This window comes from Cygnus olor, chromosome 3, assembly GCF_009769625.2.
Source record: "Cygnus olor isolate bCygOlo1 chromosome 3, bCygOlo1.pri.v2, whole genome shotgun sequence".
Taxonomy (NCBI): domain Eukaryota; kingdom Metazoa; phylum Chordata; class Aves; order Anseriformes; family Anatidae; genus Cygnus; species Cygnus olor.
The window spans coordinates 25,495,912-25,522,300 of NC_049171.1; the positions used below are offsets into that span (position 1 = coordinate 25,495,912).

A 26,389-nucleotide genomic window follows, 5' to 3' on the forward strand; every position below is an offset into this window, starting at 1 on the left:
TGTATTTTATGGTACCTACAAATAACCTTTGGGAACTGATTAAACAGTTTGGGGCTCTGCAGTGCTGCCTTAACTCAGACGTGGGGTCTTGTCCTGCTAGACAGGGATGTAATGATATTTTTTAATGCGCATAAAGCGTGCTTTGACAGTGTTTACCATGTGTGTACAGTTTCTTCACCTGTAAATATAATATGATATATCATAAATCAATGACCTGGTAGATCCTCATCTCTTTTTCACATTCTGAAAGATTTCTGAGACGATTGTTCATGTACGACTTGAATTGAGTGTGCTAGTAGCTGACTTTACAGGAAAAAGGAAGTTCCCAGGAGAGTACTGCTATCATGTGGTTGGAACAATATTTTTTACTGGTAAAACTGTTATTTTATTTTGAAAAAATGGATTTGCAATAGCAGTATGATATCAAGATTTTTCTTGACTCTTAACTCATCCACTACAGCTTTTTCATTATTCTGTACATCAGCATTTTAACTGAAGATAATTTATCAGTAGTAGGAATATTAAACTACTTTTCATTCATTTTCAAAACAAACATTACTTTAGAATCTGCTATTGCTTTAATAATAAAGACTATATTATGTGCATAAACATTTCAATTCAAATTACCTTAGATGATGTCAATAACAGAAATTATATTAAAAATATGTTTCCCATCCCTTTTGTTGCTCCAAAACAAGCAGTGTTTCTCCATCATGATACAATGTTTGATCAAAGCATATTGCAAAAATATCATCAAGCTCAGAACCTGTAAATGCTTTGGCAATCCAGCTAGTTATGTGCAGTTTATTGTTGACTAATTATATCTTACTAGACTGCAGAAAAAGTAATCTCATTCCACTGTTATAAGTCATCTCCTGGGTTGCAGAATAAACTGTAGTTGAGCGAGTGAAATGAAGTAGGTCTGCTGAGAACTCTAGAATTTCATTATTTTTTCCTCCTCATGCATAGGTATGTGGTTTTGATTCTTCCCTAGACAGTAAGTTATTTTCCAAAATGCTTGAGAGTTGGAGGTGCTGTGTTAGTGCACCTTGCATGTGCTGGACCATGATTTAATAAGGCTTTTGAGTTTAATTGTGCTTGTAGTGATTGTTTGGCAAGATCGCAAGACAATGTGCATTGGTTTGGGGACTCCGCTTGTGGGTTTAGAAATGAAAACTTTTGCTATTAAAATGAGGTGCTCTTAACCAAATGCTGTCAGTATTCAGATAACTTTTTAACACTCGGATCTTTGTCTGTTCTTTTCAGCTGAATTTGTTTTAAAGGCAGACTTCATACTGCAGTGTAGAGAATTCTGCTGTGGGTATAAATTTATGGTGGTAACACTCTGTGTGTGGGGCGGAAATGATGCAAAAAGACAAATGAACCCTAGAGAATGATGGAAGTGCGCAGACAAACAAACCAATGGCTTGTGGGTGAGCACGTCACTCCGCAAAACATGTCACCCAAAGCCTCTGCTACACATTTGTTCAGGCTTTACTTAAGCAAAATGTCCTGTACATTTCCATGGGAGGTGCTGGGGCAGGTGGTTACATTTCACTTTCCTCCTACAGAGGAGGAACACAGGTGGAGGTGAGATTCTGACGTCCTTATCAGCACTGAGTAATGTCTCTTTTCAGGTTCTGTGTTTGATAACAGTGTGCAGAGACAGAAGGCGAAAGCAAGGTGTGGTGGGAGTTGTTCTGTTCGTGACAGCTCACATCCTGCTTCCTGGTGCCTGCTGCGGAGGAACCTGGAAAAGCCCACTGCCGCCTGTGCAGAGATCACAGGCTCTCTGTGGGGAGCGGGCTTCTCCTTGTTCCCAGCTGACGCCTCAGTTGTAAGATAGATGGGAAGGCATAAAGTGCTTTCCTAATGTGTTTCGTTAGCCACGTGTCATCGGTGCCATGAATTTCTGGTTGTGCGAGAAGGCAAGGTGAACAGCACCACTGAATATGGGGAGGGGTGATTTTTTTTTGTGATGCATCTATTGAAGTGTATCTCCCAGCATGGAATCATTTACATTGCTGCGATATAGCAGCAACATTTAGTGTCGTTGCATGTATATAGCTGAAATCACAGATACTCAGCAGAAAAGAGCTCAGCTGTTCCATGGCTCTCTGTACTGCTGGAGGACAGCAGATGTAGGACCTCACCAGCACAATGTTGCCTTGGCTAGTCTGCTTTAAAACAACTGGCTTGAAGTCACGAAGTTGTGAAACTCATGAAGAGAAGAAAAAAGTTATGAAAAGTCAAAAAAGTCAAAACTCATGAAGAGAAGAAAGTACTTCCACAAGCTGCGGTGTCAGAGCAGGCTCAGATCTCTCAGGCTCAATTTATTGTAATGTTAAAATAACATTCCTTGTTTTTATCTTCAGAAGTATTCCAGCTTGACCCTTTGGAGAAAATTTGTCCGGGAGTCTCCTGCTCCCTGTATGTGATATGCAAGGCTCGCCGTAACTGCCTCCTCACATGCAAAGCAGAGCCTGGCCGTGCACGTAATGTTCCCCTCTTTTTCCACGCCTGCTACCTCCTGCTCCGTGAGTATTTACAGAGCAAGCAGGGTGGACCAGGGAGCGACAGCAGCAGCTGCCGGGCGCTGCGGCAGGAATGTGGACCGGCCTCTCCTAAGGATCAGCTTCCCACCCTCGGCTCCCTGCTGCTTGCAAGGTAAGCTGGCTTCGCAGGCAGCCGTGGCAGCTCTGGCATGCTTCTCGTCCCTGCAATGAGCATACCACTAAATAGCTGCTAGGAAAGCCGCTGAGGTCCTGTTGTTTCCAGGCGTGTGTGTGTGATGGGGCTTTGGGCAACCTGACCAAAAGGTATTCCCTTTTGGCAGGGAAGGTGTCCCCGTTTTCCCCTTTTTGTCGTATTAAGTAAGTGATGGAAGCCATCTGTCCAAATCATACCTCTAAAAACTCACTGCAGAGGTAATTTCTGTGTAAGTTTTGTATTTTTTTAGCTGATACATGTGACTTAAGTAGGTGGTTTTCAACTGAGCATAACGTGATTGAACATGTCAGGGGCAGAATTAATGCTTTGAACTGCTTATGGTGTGTTTGATGCCGACCAAATGAAAACTACTGCCTTAAGAATGAAGTGGTGTGGCTCTGTCATGTGTGATGCATCAGCTGGCAGTCCCAGGTGGCAGCAATGCCAGGCTGAGAATGAAAATTTGCAAAGTTAAAAAATAAAACAAACAAACCAACCACCAGCACCACCAAAAACCACAACTGCTGTCGCTGTATGTGTGAAAACATAGCTCAGAGTGGCATACAGACATTGTGACAGTCACCTGCTTCATTTTCCAAGAAGAGCAGATTAAGTGGGCACAGAAAATACATCTGCTTAAATGGTTTATTTACACAGTACTACTATTTTGGATTTTCAGCAGTTTCTTCTTACAAAAACAAACAAACAAAAAAAAAACAACCACAAGCCTAACCCCGTCAGCTTAATCTCTTGGCCTCTTGTAAGGTCCTGCTCTGAGAAGAAAAACAGGTGTCAAGAGATCAGTGACTGTAGTACAAAGAAGTAATTTAAAATAGCACAGTAATTGAGGCGGTCTATAACATCCTTTTTACTCAGCACCTGTTTACTGTGTTTTCCATTGTGAAGTAGAAGAGGAAATAAATCCATATTAACAGTGTCTTAGAAATTCCCTAGAGTAAAATAACCATTATTTCTATGTAGGAATAAGAAATATACTTACATAGTTATTTAAAGCCAAATTCTTATATGGTTGAAACCATGGTATTTCCCCAGGTATAATGCTGAAATATCATGCAATGTCAGGCGTGGTAGATAAAAGGGTGGTGACAGCCTTGCCATGCTATTTACAAGGTCCTGGTATGGCAGCATCCAGGCTGTGGAAGAGCCCTGCATCCAAGGTTTCTTGTATGGTGGTTTTACGCAGCTGGGCAGCTGAACTCGAGCACAACCATTCTCTCACTCCGCCTCCTCAAAGGCAAAGGGGGAGAAAATATGATGGAAAAGGGCTCAAGGGCTGAGATAAGGACGGGGAGGTCACTCACCAGGTATTGTCACAGGCAAAACAGACTCAGCATACAGATAGTAATGTAATTTATTACCTATTACCAAGAAGCTGGAGCAGTGAGAAACCAAAAACACATTCCCCCCATGCTCCCACTTCCACCTCCTCCCCCCAAGCAGTGCAGGGGAATGGGGGCTGCGGTCAGTCCCTGACGCTTCGTCTCCTCCACTCTGTCGCGGTCACTCCCTGCCCCTGCTCCATGTGGGGTCCCTCCCACGGGATGCCGTCCTTCCCAAACTGAGCCTGTGGGGGCTGCCCACAGGCAGCAGCTCTTCAAGAACTGCTCCCACATGGCTCCGTACCATGGGGTCCATCCGTCAGGAGCAAACTGCTCCAGCACGGGTCCCCCACATGTGGGCGGCAGCTCCCCCCAGACCCCCTGCTCCTGCGTGGGCTCCTCTCCACGGGCTGCAGCTCCGGCCCGGGGCCTGCTCCTGCGGGGGCTCTCCATGGGCCGCAGCCTCCTCCAGGCCACATCCACCTGCTCCACCGGGGGCTCCTCCATGGGGGGGCTGCAGCGTGGAGATCTGCTCCCTGTGGGACCCATGGGCTGCAGGGGGACAGCCTGCTCCACCAGGGGCCTCTCCACAGGCCGCAGGGGAACTTCTGCTCTGTGCAATCTGCTCCAGCTCCCTAGTATTTGGACCATCAGAAGCATGATGCATTCAGAATACAAATTACCAATAATGAGAAATGAAGCGATTAGGTATTTCCTTATCCCAATGTTTTAATTTTCACATTTTTTTTTTTTTTCTCCTTATGGAATCCCATGTTCAGCTTGTGGTAGACACAGTGAAAAGGGAAGACTTTTTTTTTCCTTGTGAGCACTATTAGAAACCCATTACAGGAATGATTATAAAACACCCACCTGTAAGACTGACTGCTTTCATTAGGATCTCAAGCTGGAATTACTGTGAGCAAGGTCACTTCAGAGCTCCTTCCTTGGGTCATCCTGTTGTGGAGGCCTTTGACGTTCATGTGGGTGAACTGACACATAAAAACAGGAAGACTGTGGAAGTAGAGAGTATGAAAGTGATTAAAGATCAAATTTTAGGATAGTTAGTGTGTTTGCTAACATAGCAAAAACTCCAAATAAAATTTGTTAGTGCTGGTCTAAGTCTATGTGGACTTAAATGTTTTGAATCTTAGTTTGCTGTTTTATTGCATCCCTGACACCCTGCTCTTTTACCACCACAAGTACCTGCTCAACAGCACAAACTAAAAGTGATTCCCCTGGAAGTTGCTGTTTTGAAATCGGCTGGAGGTCAGGGGGAACTCCAGGCACCTGTTACAGGTGTGGAGAGCAGGCTGAGCGCACCTAGCCGAACACTTTCACCTGAGATGCTCCAGTTCTTGTCAGTGATGGAAAACTGTTGCAAACTGACAGATCAGTGAAAGCTTTTTATTTAGTTAGTTATTTATTTTGTGTGTGTATGTGTGCCGTAGGAAATATCAGAAATGATGGTAGAGTTTTATCATTCACTTGGCTGTGAATGATCTGTTTAGGGAATGACCTGGAGGAAAACAAGGGCCACCTGTGTTCTTGTGCTTGCTTTGCAGTGCTGCTCCATGGAGGGGTTAATGACTTGGGGACTAATCCACCCCTTTTTAGCAGCGTAACATAAGCGGCTATTAAAATCCCACTTAAGGGTATTCACAACGGAGATTTTGAAGACATAAGTGGTACAAAGGCATGTAGGTCCCCCACCACAGAGATGAGTTTCAGCCTCACAAAGAAGATTTTGGAGACACCAACTGCTTGATACCGTTTGTGTTCCTGCTGAAGAACAGAGGAGTCCAATAGCTTTCCTCTGGGTATTGTGTCACTTCTCGTTCCTTTTATCCCAGCATTTCCAGGAGACTCAGTAGGGTGTATTTTTACTCCTGTGACATCAAGCACATACTTATTCCCTCTACTACTGCAGCCCTTGTAGGTTTGACTAGCTCTTTGTACTTGCCCTCCAGCACTCACTCTGCTGCTGGCTGCCTTATGCTGCTGAAAACAAAGGTAAAAGAGAGACAAAAGAAAAATAATTGTAACCGGAGTAACTTTTTCTTCGTTCTGAACAAAGTTTCAGGGCAGAACCATAAGTTGCTTTTTTGTTGTTTGTTTTTGTTGTTTGTTTTGGTCAGCTTTTCATATATAAATTGTAAGGACTGCTGTGTATTGACTTCTGCAGCTGCCTTTTCTTCCCATCCAAGGCTCTAAAGACCGTGTGAGTACAGTATCCATCAAGAAGCAAGCAGAGTGGAAAGGAGTGTGTTTAGTTTTGACTGTCATTTCCACACAGGCAGCCGAAAAATGATTGATGGGAAAGGTTTATATTTATGCATTTATTGTTAAAGGGAGTATTTTTTACCAGGGTGCTGAAGGGGAAGAGAGGGAAAAGAGGTATCTTGCCTTTGCTAAGGATTTAGTGAGATGCATAAACTGCCAGTTTTATAAGGGGGTATGCATTTCTTAACAAACCACAGACAGAGCAGAGCGCGTATTCGTCCCTTGGCGCTGTGCACGAGCTAGCCCAGTTGGTGCGGCAGCCGCTGGCTGTGCGACGAACCTCGGCACCCGCGGGGAGGTCCCCTCCCACCCCTGTTTCTAATATTGGCCTCCTGACTCTGTCACCCTGAACCGGGGCCAAGTTACTCTGCCAGAGTAAATGGCCAGCGTCAGAGCGCGCAACCATCTTCTGCAGGGATGTTCGCTCCATTTTGGGTGCTTGCTGGCCACTGCTTGTGCTTAGGGGTGCTCACGGTGCCCTCTGAAAATATTGCAGACCCTTCTGCATTTCAAAAATCCGAGGTATCACATCCTGGTATTAGAAAAGATTGTGTGCTTTGTGTGAATGCATGTTAGGGTAGCTCAGCCCCAAATGCTCAATGGGGAATGATTAATAAAACACCATTTTTAAATATTCTGTACGCTTTCTGTCTCTACAGAACATGTGGTAGCAGCTAATCATATTTGTCATTTTACTTGCTTAACAATCTTCGTGAGCACAGGTTAGTGCTGCTGAGGCACTAACTTCTTTAGCCGTTTGTTTTCATTGGCTTTTTAGTATGAGTTTTTTTTTGGGGGGGGAGAGGGCGAGCATGGAGTGAATGGGTCCAGTAACCAAAATCCCTCCTGAACAAATTGCTGCGATGCCAAAACCCCGTGTTTGCTGTTATCGGAGGCAGCTGCCTGCCCTCTCTTCGCAGTCCTAGTCGTGAATTTTGACAGCTATAAATGGAAACACATGCTGACCAGAAGTCACCACCAGCACTGCCTGAGACTTCTCTCTCACAGCTTCAAAAGTATAGTGACAGCTAACATGTAGCCAGGTTAAATCGCTTCTGCTCGGGATATTAGAGTTTGTTTTTTTTTTTTTTTTTTCCTTCCCCTGGGAAATGGAGTTGGGAAAACATGAAAGGAAAGTCTCAGGAAGAGAAGCCTTAGAGGAAAAGCAAATGGTAAGATATGTTGAGAAATGTTGGTCGTCGATGTCTTTTTTTTTTTTTTTTTTTTTTTAATTTAATGACAAGAAGGCATGGCGAATCAGCTGTGGTACTTCATAGGAATATTTGCCTAATTCCTTTAGCCAGTGACCTTGAAGATTAAAACTTGATTTGTGTAGGTTAAATTAATTAAGATGTTACCTTTCTGTAAACATTACGGAAATTTGTTAATGCATTTTATGAGGTGCATGTGAGGGGCAAAACCTGCAATCCAGTTCAACTGCAATAGTCTGTGCTTTTCTTGTATTATTTTGAGGGACTGTTTCACATCTTTGCACATTGCATTCCATAACCTTAAGTCGATAAATGGTAGAGGAAATAATTTGTCTGCGTCTGGAGCTTACTGAAAAGAAGTGTGACCAAAATAAGTTATTAAGAGAAAGTGAAAACAGTCAAAGCACAGCTTGTTGGTAATTAGTGTAGTCTTGAAACACAGTTTATAATGTGCATTGCATAAACAAGGTTATTTTCTTAATATCATGAAAAGGGCAGTTTGTTATTGACTTGACACAGCTGTGAAGAAAGGTGGCCATCATTCTTGTTAAGAAACAAATTAGCACTGAATATTTTAGCAGTTATCTTACATAGTGGTGGTGTTGGATTGGTTTTTGGTTCATGGTGGGCAAGCACCATGGGTGCAAAACCATGGGTGTTTGCCTCTGCTAGCGATGTTTGCCTCTGCTAGTCTCATTTAAGTTAGACTTCGGGAACTTTGGTGTGTTAGTGAATAGTTTTAAATAGGGTGCATTGGGTAGGAAATCTGGGAAGTGCTGAAACAAAATAAAGATTTAGTCTTCAAGTACTATTTTTTTTTTTTTTTTAGTAATATGTGAAAGGGCACTGCTGAAGCTTAAGCATGAATTCAAAGTATGAATATTATCTGGTATTTTACCTGTTTGTTTCCTCATTAATAAATTAATGAAAACCTTATTTTGTTTTGTTTGTGGTTGGTACATAAAATATAAGGAAAATGCTTCAAAAATAAAAGCAATGATACAAGTCACAAAAGCTTCAGGAAGACTTTCAAAGGAAACCTTTGACATGTTGCACAGGTTCATGTGTGGGGGGAATGCATAGCAGTGTAATTAGATAGCGTGATTATCTAACTGCAGGCTGCATCCTGATTTACAAACAGTTAAGTGCACAACTGAGGCTTTTCCAAAATGCAGAGTGCTTCGGTTGGGACCATAATGATCTGACAACGTTGTGTGTGTCATTTACTACTTTTGAGAATGGCAAACTGGAGCAAAGAGGAACCCCACTGACTGGAGCTGGGCTAACACCCATCCCAGGTCACCTGTGGGGCTGGCTGGTTGCTTCAAAAAAACACACTGAGCTCAGAGAAGTCGCCGACAGCAGTGGCAGGTCACATCCTTGTGGGTGGTCAGTGAGGGGGTGGAGGAGGCCCCATCTCATCTCGTGTCTGTCGTGTCTCTCTGCCGACAGTAGAAGAATGCCCTGGCTCGGCGCCCGTCCTCCCGCACCTTTCTCCTTCCAGCCCAGCTCCATCCTCGCCCCTATCGCCTCTCTCCCCTGCTTCCCTCTGTTCTGTTTGCCTCTTTAGTCTTAACGCTTTTCTGTCTGATTGCTAGGTGGATTTCACTTTGTCCCCATGTTCTTCCCGGTTTTGTGCCTCCTGGGCTTTTATTGATTCTGCACTTTTCTCTTTGTTACATGCAGGTCCATTCAATATTCAGACACTGCATGGGAGCAGTGTCAATCTGGGGTACAGATATTATTTGTACATATGTTGTTGATATTTGTTCACTTATTTAACTTCAGCATAACAAATGTTAGCTATTTAGTATTATAGGCACCAGGAAATGTTTGTTTTCAGTTTTATATGCTATTAGCTGGATGATACGTTATGTGTGTAACTAGATGGTAGTTTATATGCATATTTTTATATAAATCATAGGGGCATGGTATAACTCAGGAGTGAAGGGACTTCAGGAAGCCTCTAACCCAACCTTCTGCTTAAAGGAGCTACGGGGTCAGGCCAGGTTTCTCAGGGCTTTATCCAGTTGGGTTTCGTGCCATACCCGTCCTTGGAGGTTTTCAACCTCCTTGGGCATCCTGCTCCACTGCTGGGCAGTTCTTGTGGGAGAAAAAAAGCTGTTTTTTCCCCCCTCTTGTTTCTCTTGAAAATTTCTATTGTTTCAGTCTATGTATGTCCATTTTTCTTTCCTCCTGCCGTGCACTGCTGTAAAGACCCCTGCTTCCACCTCCTCAGTAACCTCCCATAGACATTGGGGCTGCTGTTAGGTTCCCCTGAAGCCATCTCTTCTCCAGGCTGAACAAGCCTGGCTCCCTCAGCCCCTTCATACAGGGAAAGTGCTCCAAATCCCACTGCCTTGGTGGTCTCTGCTGAGTTTGCTTCAGTTTATCTAGGTCTTTCTCCTAGTGGAGGGTCCAAAACTGCATGCTATATTATAGATGTGATCTACTGAGTGCCTCATAGAGGAGGATAATCCCTTGTGACCACTTCTTCACCCCAGTTATGCTGTCTGCAACACAGTACCACAATGCCACACTTACTGACCTCTCCTCTGATCCTGACCCACAAGCTCTTGCCCAGCACTGTTGCACAAATCATATTCAAGCTTCTCACATCTGAGCTGGTGCTTCATGCAGAAGGATCCTCTGCTCCTTATCTTCCCTCTTTGTCTTTCTGGAGGTCTTGTATTGCAGCACTAAAGCCGTGTGAGTTATCCCACCACATCTTAGTTATTTCTACAATGTCATAGTTCTGTGACCAACATATATTTCTGTGCATAAGATAAAAATGGGCTTTGTATACTTCTTGTTTTTAACAGATATTTCTACCTGTTTTCAAAAGAACAAAGACCTAATCTAGTCTGTATCATCCTGAAAATATTCTGATTCAAGAGTGTCTATTAAATAGATACCAGTTCATGCTCACGTCCTACCCTATGTAGGACAGCCTTGCAGATAGTTTTATTGTGTAGCATTGTACCTTTACATTCACTGCTTTCTGTGGATGAGATAAATAATATAAAATTCTCTACCACTTCAGGCTATTTCACTTAATATTTGTGAAATTTATTGTTAAAGAGTTCTTGTCCTTGCCTCCTGGAGGAAGATTTTCCGGCAGCCAGAATCCTGAAGAGAGTCTTTGTGTTGAGCTGGCTGTGGAAATGGAAGATAATGGAAGTCCCATTTTGTGATGGGAAAATGGAATGACTCACTATCAAATAGATTGGACTAAACAGATGAACCAGATTTTCCTTTTTATAGTTTTGATTTTAGAAGAGCTCAGAAGGACAGAATAATTCTAGTGATTCTCTATTGAATTGACAGCGTGGCTCAAAGTAGTCTGTTTACATTCTGAAGTTCTCCTCCATTAATGCATATTGCCTCTGTTATTTGAAATGATTTTAATTATATTTCACACTTGTCTGTTTCCTATTTGATCTCTGTTCCCTCCATGAAAACACAACGCATGAAGTATTGCATTTAAAATAATTTTACATTGGTATAGTAACAGAACATTCAGTCTTAATACTTTAGTTTGCGTTACATGTTTTTTTTTGTTTGTTTTTAACTTGTTACACTAGATGGTGATAATGAAAAGAACAGTCATGTAGAGGAAATAACCAAACCAAACAATCTATGGATCAGGAAGAATACCATATGTCACTTGAAATGCCATTAAGCTAAGTTTTTGTCTGACAGGATGTACTCTGCAAGAATGGGCTGCGGTACAGTTCAGAGAACTATTATTTGCTTTTCACAAACAACATGTAGAGACAACTCATACAAAGTGAGATAGTTTGGATCAAACCCACCCAAGTGAAACAACGATTGATCTTTGTACATTGGTAGTAACAGAAGGATCCTTGAGAACAAGGTTCTCTCTGTGCGAATTGCTGTGCTAAAGGCTCCCCTGAAAAAGCAGCCCATTTTCTGAGGGGAGCCCGGAGAGATGGAGATAGGAGGGACGTGCTTGCTCTGGAGTTGGTTAGCAGGGCAGGCCCACACCTTCCTTGTGGCTCAGGTATCTCACATCCGTGTATGGCTCAGGGTCTGCGTGCATGCACATGTGCAGCCAGGGTGGCAGTGTAAGGGCACAGCAAAGCGCTGTTCGGGTCAGCCATGCATTTCCTTTCTCTTTGGAAAGATGAGGTGACCATTGCTGTGGGGGACAGTGGCAGAGATTAAGAGGAGGTGAAATACAGTGATACAGCCTGGAGTGCAAAGATAGAGGTGCTTCAGCAGGTTACTCACTGTGCCAGGTATAAAACCCTCACCCCCTTTGCCTGTCCTCTCCCCCAGCAGGAGGCTGGTGGCTGTGGAGGCTGCTTTGACTTTTCTACTTCTGTCTCCCATGAAAACACGTCTACCCAGAAGAGAAACTCCTACAAATACACTAATTGCTTGAATTCAATCCTCAATTTGATAATTCAGTGCTGAAGTGTGACCATCACCCTCATCTTCAGCATAGCTTAGGAAACTCTGTGTGTACTATTAGTTAAAGAAGGTTTCGTGTGTATACATTTAATTCATTCCTGTTTACCCTTTTCTTGCTTTACAGGTTCTTTGTGACCTCTGGGAGAGTCTGTCATGCAACCAGGTTCAGCAGGGTGGGCTGCCATGCTTCAGGTGTTCTGTGCTACCTTGTCCCAGATTGTGGCAGCCTCTTACTATAAGGGGTGGTCATGGGAGATGCTTTCAGATGTCCTTGAGCTTTGAAGAGCAGGACTGAGGTTTTGCAGTGGCTTTGCAGGAAGAGACTGATAAGATCCTAGCATGGATACAATCTCTTCTCACTGTGCAGGAGTGATGTGGTGGCTGAGACATTGCTACAGCTAGAGCATCAGTGTTTCCTCTTGCTTATCTAGAGGTGAGGTGCAGAGGCATGGATTGCTCCAGCAAGTGATCGCCAAGGAAGGAAGGATTAAACATGGAGGCTGCAAGAAGCAATATAATTTTGTCACTGTTCACGTGACATTAAACAGGACCAAAGCAAGGGGGAAACATAGAATGCTGCTCTGGCCTCTTTTCTAATCCCTGACACGTAGCTCTCGCCTCACGTCAATTTACACTACCTTTTCTTTCATCTAGTGCCAATGTCTAGAGACATTGCTAGAATGCATGAGGTGGGCTTTGGTTGCATCAGTGGAAAAAGCTGTCGTGGAGAGGTGTCATCTGATGATATATACCTGTGTATAGTTTAAGAGTTAGAATGGGACAAAGACCATTTCACAAATAAGATTGAGAAAAATCATGTGTTTCTTGAGGGAAAATATCCCTCAGGAACGTGGGAATGAGTTGTGGGTGACACTTGGGAAAACATATGCTGTCCATTGCGGCTGCTAACACTGAAATTCAGGATGGGCATTAGAAAAAGCTTCTTTCTTAGAAGGGTAGCACAGCACTGGAACAACAATGAGATTTGTGGTCTATCCACCCTGGGAGGTTTTCAGGACTCAAATAGGCGAGGCATGGCTGACTTGGCCTTGTTTTGGCAGTAGTCTTGCTTTGAGCCAGACTGGACTGGGTGACCCTGGGAGGTGTCTTGCAAGTAACATTTCTTTTATTCTTTGATTTTGAAGTAGCACCAATGTATTTTTCAGGAAACATGGCAACAACTTTCTCCATCTGCAGGGCACCTTTCACACATTTAACGCTGATACATAATGAGACCATGCTCATCGTTTAGAACTCTTCATTCTTCTGTAAAAAAAAAAAAATAAAAAAAATACTGCTTTCAATTCACTGCCCTTTAAATTCTGAAAGTGCTCAATAATACACCAGTGGCATTAAATCTGTAACTTTGATACGAATTCTTGGAAATAGAGCTACTTGGCAATGAATAGAATAAGAGGAAAGAAGTGAGTTGTGAGAAAGGGAGAAAGAAGGTGGACCTTAAATGAGCTACATTTTCAGGGCAATCAGCAGACAAACAATAATATGTTTCTATATTTGCTTTGTATTGAGTATGGAATGCATAATATTTCAATATGTTTTACTCATATTGTCCTCCCTGGATATGTCATTAAATTAATGGTAATTAGTGACTGCTTCTCAAACTAAGTTTCCTAAATGCATTTGAAGTATTTAAACAAGTCTAAACACCTTAGATGCTAACTTACCCAGAAAAAAAAAAAAGTTACTTCAAAGGAAAAGGATCCAAATATCAGGATATCTGTTCTTCTGCTTGTTTCTGAAGTAATTCTGGTGTTGTGGTAGCAATGATGCAATAGCTTCGTAAGTATTTTTCCAAAAAGTGAATGAATTAACTTTATCGGGGTATTTTATCCAAAATGTCTCCCAAGGAAGGCAGTGGGGACTTTTTTTTCTTCTTTTTTTTTTTTTTTCCCTTCTCTCACTCTCTTTTTAAAAACATGCTTATACTCTTTACTGATGTATTATTCAGACTTATTTTAATAATCAAGTCTCTGTTGAGTAATTCTTTTCTTTTCTTTTCTTTTCTTTTCTTTTCTTTTCTTTTCTTTTCTTTTCTTTTCTTTTATTTTTATTATTTTTTTTTTAATTTCTTCTCTCAGGATTCCATTAGATAAGGAAAAAAGGAGCAGGGTAGCATTTTTTTTTAATATAGTCTGTTATGCATTTATGTTAACAAACACAGGTTGGAGAAATGCAACCTGTGTGTGGAATGCGTTTGTGCTGTAGAAAAATGATGAAGCCCTGTCAAGTATCGACCACTTCCTAACTGGATAACAAATGGAGCAAAGTCTGGTAGTCCTTGGTTTCTAGACCATCCAAAACCTTTGACTGATGTTTCTACTTTAGTGGTGAGCATTACCCTCGCTGCTCAAGTTCTGTTGTATCAAGGGAGCAGAGCTGCAGCTCTTCTTTCCTGAGTGGTCTTCTGGATGCCTGCTGTAGGAGACATCATGATAAGACCTTTTTCTTGGGATACAAGAAGCCACGTGAATGCTGTTATGCTTTTGTGGTTGCCCTTGTAGCTGAATCAAAGTCCATTTTGAGATGTTATTTTTGTCACTATGGAACCATTATTAGCTGATCTAAGCATTAAAGCTGGAACAAGCATCATCATTTTCCTTGTGTTATTTTATCAGCATCTAGCATTGGTAGGATGGTCTTCCAGAGACCACACATAGTAGGGCTGCTCTTAGAGCTGTGATCCTGTGACACAGGTGTCTGTTATGGTATTACAAGTCCTCTAGAATCGCTTAATAGTGTAAGAGTCTCAGCTTTCATGTTAAAATGCATCAGTGGTTTCACCACTGTTGTTGCAAAGAGAAGATTCAACGGGACGTGACAGCAAGTGAAACCCACTGAAACTGTGACATTCTTGGCTCAGTGGCTCTGAAAGGTGTGAGCTGTTAGGGGTGTCTCAGTGCAGTGAGAAGTCAGGCTGTGGGTAAGGTAATAGTTCAGTTCTACAATAGTTTTCAAGATTTCATAAACTTCTTTTTAGTCTTCTTGAAAATGGAATTGTGTCTCCAAATATCTTTCTCTTGAAATCTGGAGTGAATTGAAGTATGATGCTGGAAGGAGGAAGGATGGGGACTGTTTCTTATACTTGGCAGGCAGCAGATGCCCAAGGCTGGTTTGGGATGTCAAGTTCATCTCTTCAGTTCATTCATGGACTCGGGCAAAACAGGGAGTTGTACTTGGATAGTTTCACTGCCATGCCTCTTTCTGTAAATGAGATAGTAAAGCCTCCCCTTCAATTCTCATTGAGTTTGCATAGAAAACACCATGGGTTCATGCAATGTGCTGATTTTGCTGACACAGGAGATTGAGATGTACATTAGTTTTTTTCACATGTATTTGGAAAAGAGGCCCATTTTTTCAGTCTAGCTTACATTGGCACAAAGGCTTTTGACCATGATAGCTGACCAGAAGACTGTCTATGGCAGGGGAAAAAAAAAAATGTTCTGGCTTATTAACCCACTGCATTGCGTGCTAAATTCTGTCTTAAGCATTCTTCAGCCTTCCCTGTCTTTCTGAGGGTCAAATAGTAGAGAGACCAGGGAGCAGATTTTGGTGTGCCAAGGCAAGACAGGTTATTGTAATGCAGCTCTGCAAATGCCATGAAAACATATACAGTACTGCTTAGCCAAATCTGCAGGCGAATGTCTATTTGGAAGTAGTGGGCTTTGAATGGCGATTCTGCATTTTCACAAAACATTTTTGTTCTTGTTTATTTATTTATTTATTTCTATGAGATAGCTGAATTATCAGATGTTTTTTGCAGTATCAAAACCTGTATTTTTTGTTTTGGCAGTAGTCACCCTGGCATCAGATTTATCTATGTTGTTTTAAGATAGGATTAATTTTGTTTCCTTATGATGGTCATACAGAAAACCTTTGTTGCATTAAATATTTAATTGTTGAGAGTTAACTGGTAAGTTTTCCAAAGAACTAATGGTGACATGCAATAAATACTCCAAAATACTTTCTGATGGTATTTTTTACTACATTCATCCCTGCCTGGTAATTTACTGTATCCAGGTTTTTGTGCCTACCCAGGTTAGCAACAAAAGCAGATTTGCTGAATTTAAATGAAAAATTAATTTTGCTCAACAGCTTTTAGCTTGTCAGGATTCTGAAAAATGTAAAGCAACAGAATGATGATTTTTCTTATCTTGAATTATACATGAATGTATTCATAATCTAGAACTAAAGTATTTACAGAAATAAAAAAAAAAGTCTTTGTGAGGCAGAAATTGAATTATTAGCATTCTGTCTTTACTACTTCATGTTTTCTATCTTGCTCATGATGAAAATTTGGAAAACAAGCATGGGAAAAATAGTAGGGATTTTGAAATGTTATTTTCTTAAATTATGTGAAATAAATTAATCAGACTCACTTGAGTCACTTACAGTTGAAGATTTTGGAAAGAGCCATCAAAACTTGTTTCCTTGTTCAATAGATTTAAAATTGTTTTCATAGAGGTTCCATATATCTCATAAAAAGTTACTGCCAGCACATTTATCACCATTTTACTTCTACTTAAAATATAGCTGTTGTTGTGGGTTTTATATAATAAACATGCTTCAAGCAAGAGCTGTGTCATTTAATATTTCTTTAGTAAATGTACCTTGAAGTGCATCTAGATCAACAGCCAAACATCAACCGAACTAAGTGATAATCAAGCAAAGAGTTGGTAATTCTTATAATCAAGCAAAGAGATGGTAATTCTTAGCAAAACTCCTGAGCCAAAACTGTGTTCTCTATTCCAGCTGGAGACAAGAATAGAAAAATGCAAAGATAAGTATTTGTGTTTGAAATCCCAGCAGAGAAAAGGACATAATTTGTCTCTCTTCTTTTCTTTAACAGGTACATTTTTCATTAATGTTATGAAATTGATCTCTATTGAAAATAGAGATTTTATTCTGGTTATGTTATTAAGTGAACTGACACTGATTTTGCATACATTAAAAAAAATAAATCAAGAAACTGTCAGTGATTTATTTGTTGGGAGAGGAGCAGTTAACCAAAAAACCACAACCTTTCTTGTTAGACTTATTTGTTGCAAGCTAGTTTATACTGTCTTTTCTGGGACAGAAAGTCTATATGCTGAAGGACTGCAATGATAAATTTTTCCTGTAACCAAGTCAACCCACAGTTCTTCCCCAGTTTCTAAGGAGCAGAATTCAGGGTTGAGGGGGTCAAGGTTGCCAGCCTTGCCAATGACTTGTAGTGACTCAATGCTGCATCATGTAATGGATTGCCTGGGGTTTTCAGAAACTCCAGCATTTATAGATTCTAAGAATCTACCTCTGAAAAAATGCACTTTAGAGTTTGGAAATCATGATTATTTGAGCAAATTTAATATTCCCTTTGCTTTATTCCTAAGTACTATGACACAAATGTCAATAACAGGATTAGTGTTTATTTCTTTATTCTGAAATTATTATCCTGTTTAGGAATCACATCCACCAGTTGCTTTGGAATATGACGTGGTCTGAACAAAACCACAGTTATCCTCAGTGTTTTTATAAATAAAATTCAGTTAAATAAAATTTAGTATTTCATCCTTCTGTTTCCAGGTGAATATTTTTTTACATTTTTCAGAACTTGTGCTTCCTGTCAAACGCAGAAAACATAAGCGAAGAGGCTGAGATGTCCAAAGAAAAGGAAACTTGGCATTTACACCCTCCCACAGAATGCCAGTCAAAGAGATGAGCTGAGAAAATGGCTCTACACACTCTGCTCTGAGAAATTAGCCACCAGCAGGAAGGTGCATGGGTGGCAATCTCAAAATTACTAAACTAGGGACATCAGTAGGCTGTTTCTTAAAAGCCGCAAATTCAGCATTTGTAGATATTAGTCATTGTTCTTTAGTTCTTTGCCTAAAAAATAGAAATAATTGGCTCCCTAGGAACGCTGTGAATTGCTTGAGTATTGCAGATGTGAGAGTCATGAAAATGCAGGTCATCATGAAATTAATTTCCAGGCAGTTTTAGGCTTGAGAAGGGTGTGAGACCAGGCATTGAAGTAGCAGGATGAGCTTTGATGGTTAAAGCTGATTGTCAGAATATACTGCAGTGTAGCAATTACTATTACATACTTCATAAAATTCAGAACATAATCTCATTTAAAATTTTGATCTTAGTATTCTGAAAGCATCTCTTTTCTCTATTTCTGCATATATTTCTTGATAACAAATACATTTAAGAACAGAATTACTCATATAACCTTATTTTTATTGCTTATCGGAAAACTTAGATTTCTTGTAAAACGCTACTTGTCTATGAAATTGTATATTGTTACAATTAATGTTCCTGTGTTCCCTTTTTATTGTTTCTCATACAAAATATTACAGATTTAGATGTTCCCTCATTAAAGATGCAGGAGAAGGTTCAAATATTTCAGTGGTCTTCTTTTAGACTTCTTAAACAAAAGCAATTTGTCCCAATAGAAGAATGATCTTTAAAATATTGGCATTTACATGAAATGTGTGCATTAATAACAAATAATTATCTCACTGAGATAGCTACAAGCTAGCTGTAGTTTGGTTCTGTAGGTTTTTTTTATTTTTTCCTTTTTTTATTTTTTCCTTCCCAAGTGCAGAGATATATCATGGTCAGTGGATAGTAGCTGTCTTATTTTTAATATCTGTGAGAAGATACAATTTCTAAACAGATATCCAGCAGCTTATATGTGTAGTGCAACAATTTATCAAATATTCATTGCGTGTAAATATATTAGATGGTTATTCAATGACCCCAAAAGATTTAAGTAACTTCAAAAGAAGGTAATCCATTCCAATCAAAGTCTGAGTGGCTGATAATTTTCTAGTAAATTTGCAATTACTTACATATGTTTCCTCTTCCATATGAACTATGTTAGATAAAGTGATCTGTGTGGCATAAGAATGAAATAGTGCCTTACAGGAGAAAAGATACCAAGCCATGTAGATTTTTATTTATTTATTTATTTTGTATTTGGCTATGCAGATGTGGGAAGCATTTGTGGAAGAAAGCTTTCACCTTTGAAACTGCATCCAAACATTTTGAAGTATTATTAGGAGTTTCTGAATTCAGTGCAATAGCTTTTGCTCTCAAAAAAAGATGCCATGACTTGTTGAGTGTGGCTGTGGGGTCTTCTGAAATAAACCTGCCATTCTGAGACATGTCTTAGCCACATTTGCTTTTTATCTGGGGGTGATGGGAATTTAGAGTGAGATTTTAGTGCTGAAGTTTATTGAATACAGAGTAAACTGTCAGAAAATATTCAGGATTCAAGATGTTTCCGTTTTGGAAACCAATGGAAAATCAAAATCATTGTAATGTAGCATAAATATTAATTATCTCTGCATCATCATAAACATCATTAATATTGTAATTTTATATGATGTATGGTGCAATTTCACCCATAAATTATCTATATCAGGGCTTCTTAGCTCAAGGTTATGAGCAAATATGAAAGCAATGACTACTCCCATCTCCAGAACACACTGCACAAGCTATTGTACACTAAATTCTTCATCTGAATTCTTTGTAAATGTTATTCAAGTCAATTTCAGAAGCTTATTTTAAGCTCCTATTGAATATATATAAGGCCCGAGTGCATATGATTTTGAAACAATCTTTGGAAGACTGTCATCAGTTTGCTTTTTCTTTTATTTCATGAATAGACATCCCAAATTTGTTAGTCTTGAATTCAGGAAATAGTTTTCTAATAAAATGCTTATTATTTTAAATGTGTAAATTTTATAAAGCCATTGCTATATAGTACAATTTATGTCTGCATTTTTCCTGGAAAAAGTTATTATGTTTTAAAGCAATTTTAATGAAGTTTTAAAAGTTAAATTATATCATAAGTTTAAGATGTTTTGTTGGTTAATGCTTTTATGCTCAGAGGAATGAATATATCTGACAAAACAGTCACAAAGTACCTTTATGTTTGTTATCTGTGTGTTGAAATCAGTTATTTAGAAAATGACTGGAATGACTAGCAAGGTATTATGTGATGAGTACTTAAGGTATTTGGAACTATTAAGAACTATTAACTCACAGATACATTGAAATCTACTTTTTAACATTCAAGAATAGACACAGAACAACCATTTATTTCTCAGGGAAGGGTATTTTCAGCAGCCTGTTATTTTCAAATTTGTTTCCTTATATTCTCACCTCTTAAGTTTACACTTTCGGTCCATCAATGCAATGTTTCATCCAGCTCTACCCTCCTTCAGCCAAACAGCAATGTCATAAGAAATGCCACGCAATAAGAAATGCCTCTGGCTTCTGGGTGTGCTCATCAACACCTGGCTTCGCAAAGCAACATTTCTTTTCTTTTTTATTTTTCATTTATTTTCCTGAGCACTGAATGTTGCCCATCAGGAGATGTATGTGTGCAACACCTGATTATTAATTCATGGGCTGGCTTTGACCATGAGTTGAGCACCTTGATGTTGAGCTGAGCCAAGGCACCTTTAGACTAGAAGAAGCATAAGTTAAGGACATTGTTGTCCCACATTTAGGTACGTGTCTTTTTCCAGATGCAGAAAAGTGTTCTACAATGACAGGAAGAGGAGGAGGTATTGAAAAGTTGAACCTATGAGCCCTTTTGAGGTGTAAATGCTGCTGTGAATTCCTAAACTCCTTTCGGTGGGAGCTTCAGCACTCAGTTGTTTCCTGAAACACTGAGACTTGGACAAATCTTTTTACTCTTTTCCTATGCAGGCTTGTGAAATTGGTGCTGTAGAGAAAATTATTGGTGAAGTAAAAAGTGGAGTGGGTCTGGACGAGTCTTTTTACTCTGCAGTGCTGCAGCAAGATGGGAAAATTGCAGTGGTAGTGGCTGAATTATTCTGGTTGCAGTCCCACGCAATGGGATGTATACCACGAACATTTTATCATTGCAGCTGTAGACATTGGAAAAGGCTTGAGAAGAAAGCTGATAGTAGGAAGGAAGATGTAGGGAGCCCTAAAAATCAGAGTGAGAAGGCAGAGAAAAGTGTGAGAAGTCAGAAATGGGAGAAATGAAAGAAAAAAAAAAAAGAGAATGAATATTAAAAATGAAGGAAAAACACTAAAAGAGAGAAATTTGGTGGGACAGAATTAAAAGGAAGAAAATTAAATAGAAAAGAATTAAACATGAAGAAGAAAAGCTGAAGAAACATGGGAACAGGGAATGAGAACAAAAAATAAGGGATCTTATGGGCTGTGTCCCACAGCCTTATTTTTTATAGTGATGTGCGTGAAGTGAATTGTTGCATTGTATTGCTCTAATACTTTGTCATTTGCACCTAATGTAAGGTTTTATTATTTTATTTTACTTTATTTATTATTATTATTTTTTTTTGTGAACGAACTTGTGGAATTCACATATTACTTGCCAGAATGCCTGTAGGTGGTTTGTAAGCCTGGCTTAACAGGAGAAATTCCTTCTGCTAATGTGTTTGTAACAACCTTTCGTATTGACGCAGTGATTCTCCTAATGTCTGTTAACCCCTCCCTAAACACTTAAAAGCCTCTTCCAAATAAAATTTTAGTTGTGGAGTGTAGCCACGTGCATTATCACATGTAGGAGTATATGAGATGTCGGTAAGAAGACAAAAACCTTCATGCTATTGAATGTATGAGGATTTGTTTGCTAACTTCAACAGCACAGCTTTCCAGTTGGTTTGATACTGATCTTGGGGATAACTCTTTTCCATCCATGCAAACTGGTTTTGTCATGGACTCTCATGCCTGAGCCTAGCTGAACTGTAAACAAGATTTCCCTCCTTTCCCTCCGGCACTTTTGTATAAAGCACTTGACTGCACTTGTTACTCAGTCTTACCCAAATGATTCTATATTGATCTACGTAAACAGATATAGACAGATACAAAGAAGACTTATGTCCCAGGATGGCTGTGTATAGCTAGAAGATGTATTTCTTCTACTCAAAAAGCCAGCAGTTATACTTTCCATCATGCCTTCAAGTGAGAAGTCCTCAGCTCTTTGCTTGATTTATTTTTCTGTTTATTTCCTCAGTTAATCTCTCACTGGCATCAGGAGATGGTCCTCCTTTGCTGCTATTCTCTCAGTGATGGGGCTGCCTTCTCACACATCAGTGCCAGGCAATATGTCATGGTTTTGGTTGATATTTTCTTCTCCCATGTCTTCTGAAGTGCTTCCAGGGCTGGTGTCACCCTGGCATGCTGCATGCCAGGCACACGAGGCAGCTTTGGGCAGAATAATGAGCCACAGCTTTGTAGCTCTCTTCAGACCAGTGATTTGTTCTTCATTTGAGTCTAGAGATAACCTTGCCTTTTTTCAGCTATGAGAAGCCTAGAGTAATATCAGATAACATAAACTGGATTGTGCAGTTGCACAGTTTGTTTGTGTGATTGATCTCCCGAGATTATATTTTGGTTCTTTTGTTTTGGTTCTTTTCTTTTTGTTTCAGTTGTTTTCTGTCATTTACATCAACAACAAGCTGACTGGTATTAGTCTTTCATTTCTGACAAATTATTATTATTTTTTTTTTCCTTTGTTTTTTGTTTTGGCATCTGGTTACTAGCCCAGTTGTTGGCTGATAAATACTTGGGGCTATGACTTTGTGCAGATCTGTGCACGCACTTCATTAGCTGCACTCCACTGATTTTGTTTGGATTGCTTCTGTGATTTAATCTCTTTAGGGATCAGAATTTGTAGCTGAAAAATTTGATAACTCCATGGCAATGATTGTTGTAAGCACTGTGTGACTGGTTGCTAATGTAGAGATGAATGAAAGCGCTGACTGCATTTGCTGTTAGAAAAGGGACTTTTGCTGTTATTCGCTACTGCTCAGCTTGGTGTGGCTCCTTTCTACAAATGCAGCCAAAGCAGCTGAGATGCTACTGCTCTGTTTTGATTAAAAAAACAATAACAATACCAAAACTTCAAATATTTTTTCCGAAGCTCACCACTACTGAATACAGATTATATCAGCATTTCAACATTCCTGTTTGGGGTGTGTGTGTATGTGTCTCTTTGTAACTAGTTTTGAAATGATAATTAATTTACACTCATCATACTGGTAGATAAAAGTAAATTTTTTTTTGCTCTTTGGATTCACATGTGGAAAGTGGAGTGATAATTATTAAGTACAAAGTATGTTGAGTATTCTGGTGCTTATCTGGATATTTATTTTTCACTTTTTTTCAGAGCTGATAGATAAGGACTCAAAAGAGATTGTCTTAGCTTAACGTGACAAATTTTCTTCCTTAATCTACTTCTCTCAGTCATCTAGAAGAAGTATTTAATGAGAAAAATATGATGTATGTATTTCAGTTTGTTGTAAGAGTTCAGACTTGGTAATACATAGCAACAGACACTGCTGAAATACAGTAGTTAATCTGGTGGCTAATTTAAAACAAAAGTTTTTGGGGGAGAGAAAAAAAAATACCATACATGAAATATTTTTTTCACAAACAGGTCAGAGAATTTCACCAGACCTTATGTGCTATTTTGTGTTGTGATAAAAGCTCACCATCAAGTTCCAGATTTCTACCCTCATTATTTGGAAAAATTTTTGCAGGGATTTTTCCGGAGGGTTTTGTGTAAGGATTAGATATGTCACTGCCTTGAAATGGAGAGACAGGGACAGTGCAGTGGAAAGAAGCATTATAAAAAGCAATATTACCTCTTACTGTTTGCATCCTCCTCTAAGATGGAGGTAAAAATTCAATTAGCAGCAGTAGTCACAGCCTAAGAGTTGAGTTCCCCAGGAAAAAAAGAACGAAATCAAAAACAAACAAACAAACAAACAAAAAAAACCCACTGCAGTCAAGTTCTGCTGCTATTCTTAGTAATTTTTCAACCTTGCCCAAACGGATGGAAGATGAAACTGCTGATGATGACTCATATTGATGACAAACAGAATGGATAATGTCAAGTAGGTGTTTGGCTCCTACACTAACCGTCCTCACCAGTAAATATCTGTACTAAAATAATATGTTGGGAATAGAGAGCTGGGCCATGCACAAATGTTTTGCAGTAAGATTGTAAAAGCAAGTGGGGTAATGGCTTTCATTTTGTGTTTGTGCTTTGTGTCTTTTTCCTGGTGTGAAACTAAGGCTTAACCAGCATTCGGTAATCCTAGGAAAAATAGTGTGTGTGAGGCAGGCTTACAATATACCTTACTTGGCTCTTTGCCACAGGAAAACTGTTGGCAGTATTAGAACGTGAGATATTGAGAATGGACATACAGGCTTAATGGGAAGTCCATCTAGCCAAGTATCCTATTTCTGGCTGTTGCCTACAGCTCATACTTAAGGAAAAAGGGCATGGAAAAAAGGACAGATATTCCTATGCCTTCCTTTCTTCCTGGCCTGAATTTCAGTTGAGGGATCTATTAGCTATGGATGTATTTTCTTGGTCTTTGAACTTGGCTTTTCTTTTTGGCATCTGGAACTTCCTGAGGCAATGAGTTTCATAATGTAATTATGTTATATGAAACCCTTCCACTTTTGATTGTAAGATAAATTCATGTGGTGCCTCATGGCAATTTTGGCCTTATGCAAGAAATCCATGGTGCTGAAGGGAAATCTGACTTTTGTATATATCTGCTTTCCTACAAAATATTGCAGTAGGCATAGCCTTGCCCTTGGCACCACAGGCTCATGGTTACAGGGAATCTTGTACGTCAGTGGTTCAATTAACATTGCTTAGATAGGATTAATGTTCCCTCTTTTAGATATCTAGAATGTACATCCAAATGAGCCACACTAGGTTTATTTTACAATCAATTAAAAAACAAACAACAACAAACACAGGTATTTTAGAGCATGATTAACCTGATCCATTTTAGACATATACCTTTTGGGTAGGATGAGCTGCATCTCAGAAGTGTCAATTTCTCTTCATAAAAAGAGCACAACTCAAACCTAGATTTCTGTTGTGGAGACCTTTACATTTGTTCAGATGACTGTCACTCTAACTGAGGTCATTCACTAAGGAAGAAAGAACAGGTATAATCCCGGAAAACAACTGTGCTTTAGGAAATCACTCATTAGATAAAGGCTGGTAGAGTGTATTTTAATCACTGGTCTTACACAGATCCCCTTTGGGCAGGTGGTAAGTAAGATGTTAGTGCAGTAGAAAAAGAAATGGCCCACAAATTTATTTATTTATTCATTTAAAGATTTGTTTCTAATTTAAAGACAGCCCATTTCTGGGATGATGCAAGTGTTCCATTTGGACTTTAAAGAGGTTTCGTAGCACAGCGTTTCTTAAAAGGTTACCCAGAGCTTTTTGATTAATGCTATGCCATTTGTGTTTGGCATCCAACAAAGGAAAGAAAACAAAAAAACCACAAGGCAAGGTGAAAACAAAAACACAAAACCCTTTGCTTCTTTAACTTAAGCAAGGTGCCAGGTAAATGTTACCCTCACATGATGTACAGTGTGTTGGAGGCTAGGAGGTCTAAGACTCTCCCCAGGGCAGTGGGGAGAGGAGAGTCAGTCTCTGCACCCGGGAGATAGTGAGACTCAGCTTATGTACCTTTAGCTGAGAGCTTGCCATCCCAAATCCATTCCAAAAATTTGATCTCCCTGATGACTGAGGAATCTGTCACTTCCATACCACACATTGGCACAAACATACTGACTTGCGATTGATGTTGCCCTTTTGAAGTCAACTCCTTACTGATCCTGATGCCAAATCTGTAGTGTTGGATTCCACTAGGCAACTAGAAATGATATTTTGATTTTAACTGTTTTCCAGTGAAAAGATAGGAGAGGAAAATTGATACAAGGACATAAACCATCTGAGACTGAGACAATAGTTAAGCATTTAAGAACCTCTGGCATTTGACTTACCCTGGTTTTGCAGTTTCCGTAACTAACAGTAAATGATATTTTGTTTCTAGTAGTGCATTTTGGCATTCCTCTGGTATGCTTTCTTCAAAACAAACAAACGGGACATTCATACACAATTCTTTTTCAGTATTCCTTCACATAAAATTTTCAGGTGGCAGCATGAGATTTCAGAAACTGTCAGAGTCCCATTTTAAGTTTACTTAAGACCAACGCTAAAAACTTCAGATCTAGATGCCAAGCTTTAAGTGTCTGAGGCCTATAATAGATTTAAATGGTCTTCAGGAATAATCAGAGATGAGTGTGGGTAGACCTGAAGCTGCAATCCTTTTTGTCCTACTAATTTAGAGTCTGATCTCTCTCTAATTGCCTAATCTTCATTTTCCTAAAACTGGCATATAGAAATTCTCACTTTGCTTAACATGGCTAGTCAATAGGGTGTGATTTCTCTCTCCTCAGTTTAGACAGCTTCATTTACATCTGAACAGGTTGTCCAGGCTCCTGTTGTAATCAATGGATGGAAATAGGAACTTCTCAGGCATAATTCTTTGGCATAGTTTGGGTGCCTATCTTATGACGAAATAAATC

At 39.7% G+C, this 26,389-nt stretch overlaps 1 long non-coding RNA gene across 1 annotated transcript; it reads left to right on the plus strand.

The window, feature by feature from the left end:
• Positions 1–6,787: 6,787 nt before the first annotated feature.
• Positions 6,788–12,161, plus strand: LOC121068279. Its single transcript, XR_005818773.1, has 3 exons — positions 6,788–6,851; positions 7,445–7,501; positions 12,102–12,161. It is a non-coding gene; the product is annotated as an uncharacterized LOC121068279 (long non-coding RNA).
• Positions 12,162–26,389: the final 14,228 nt, after the last annotated feature.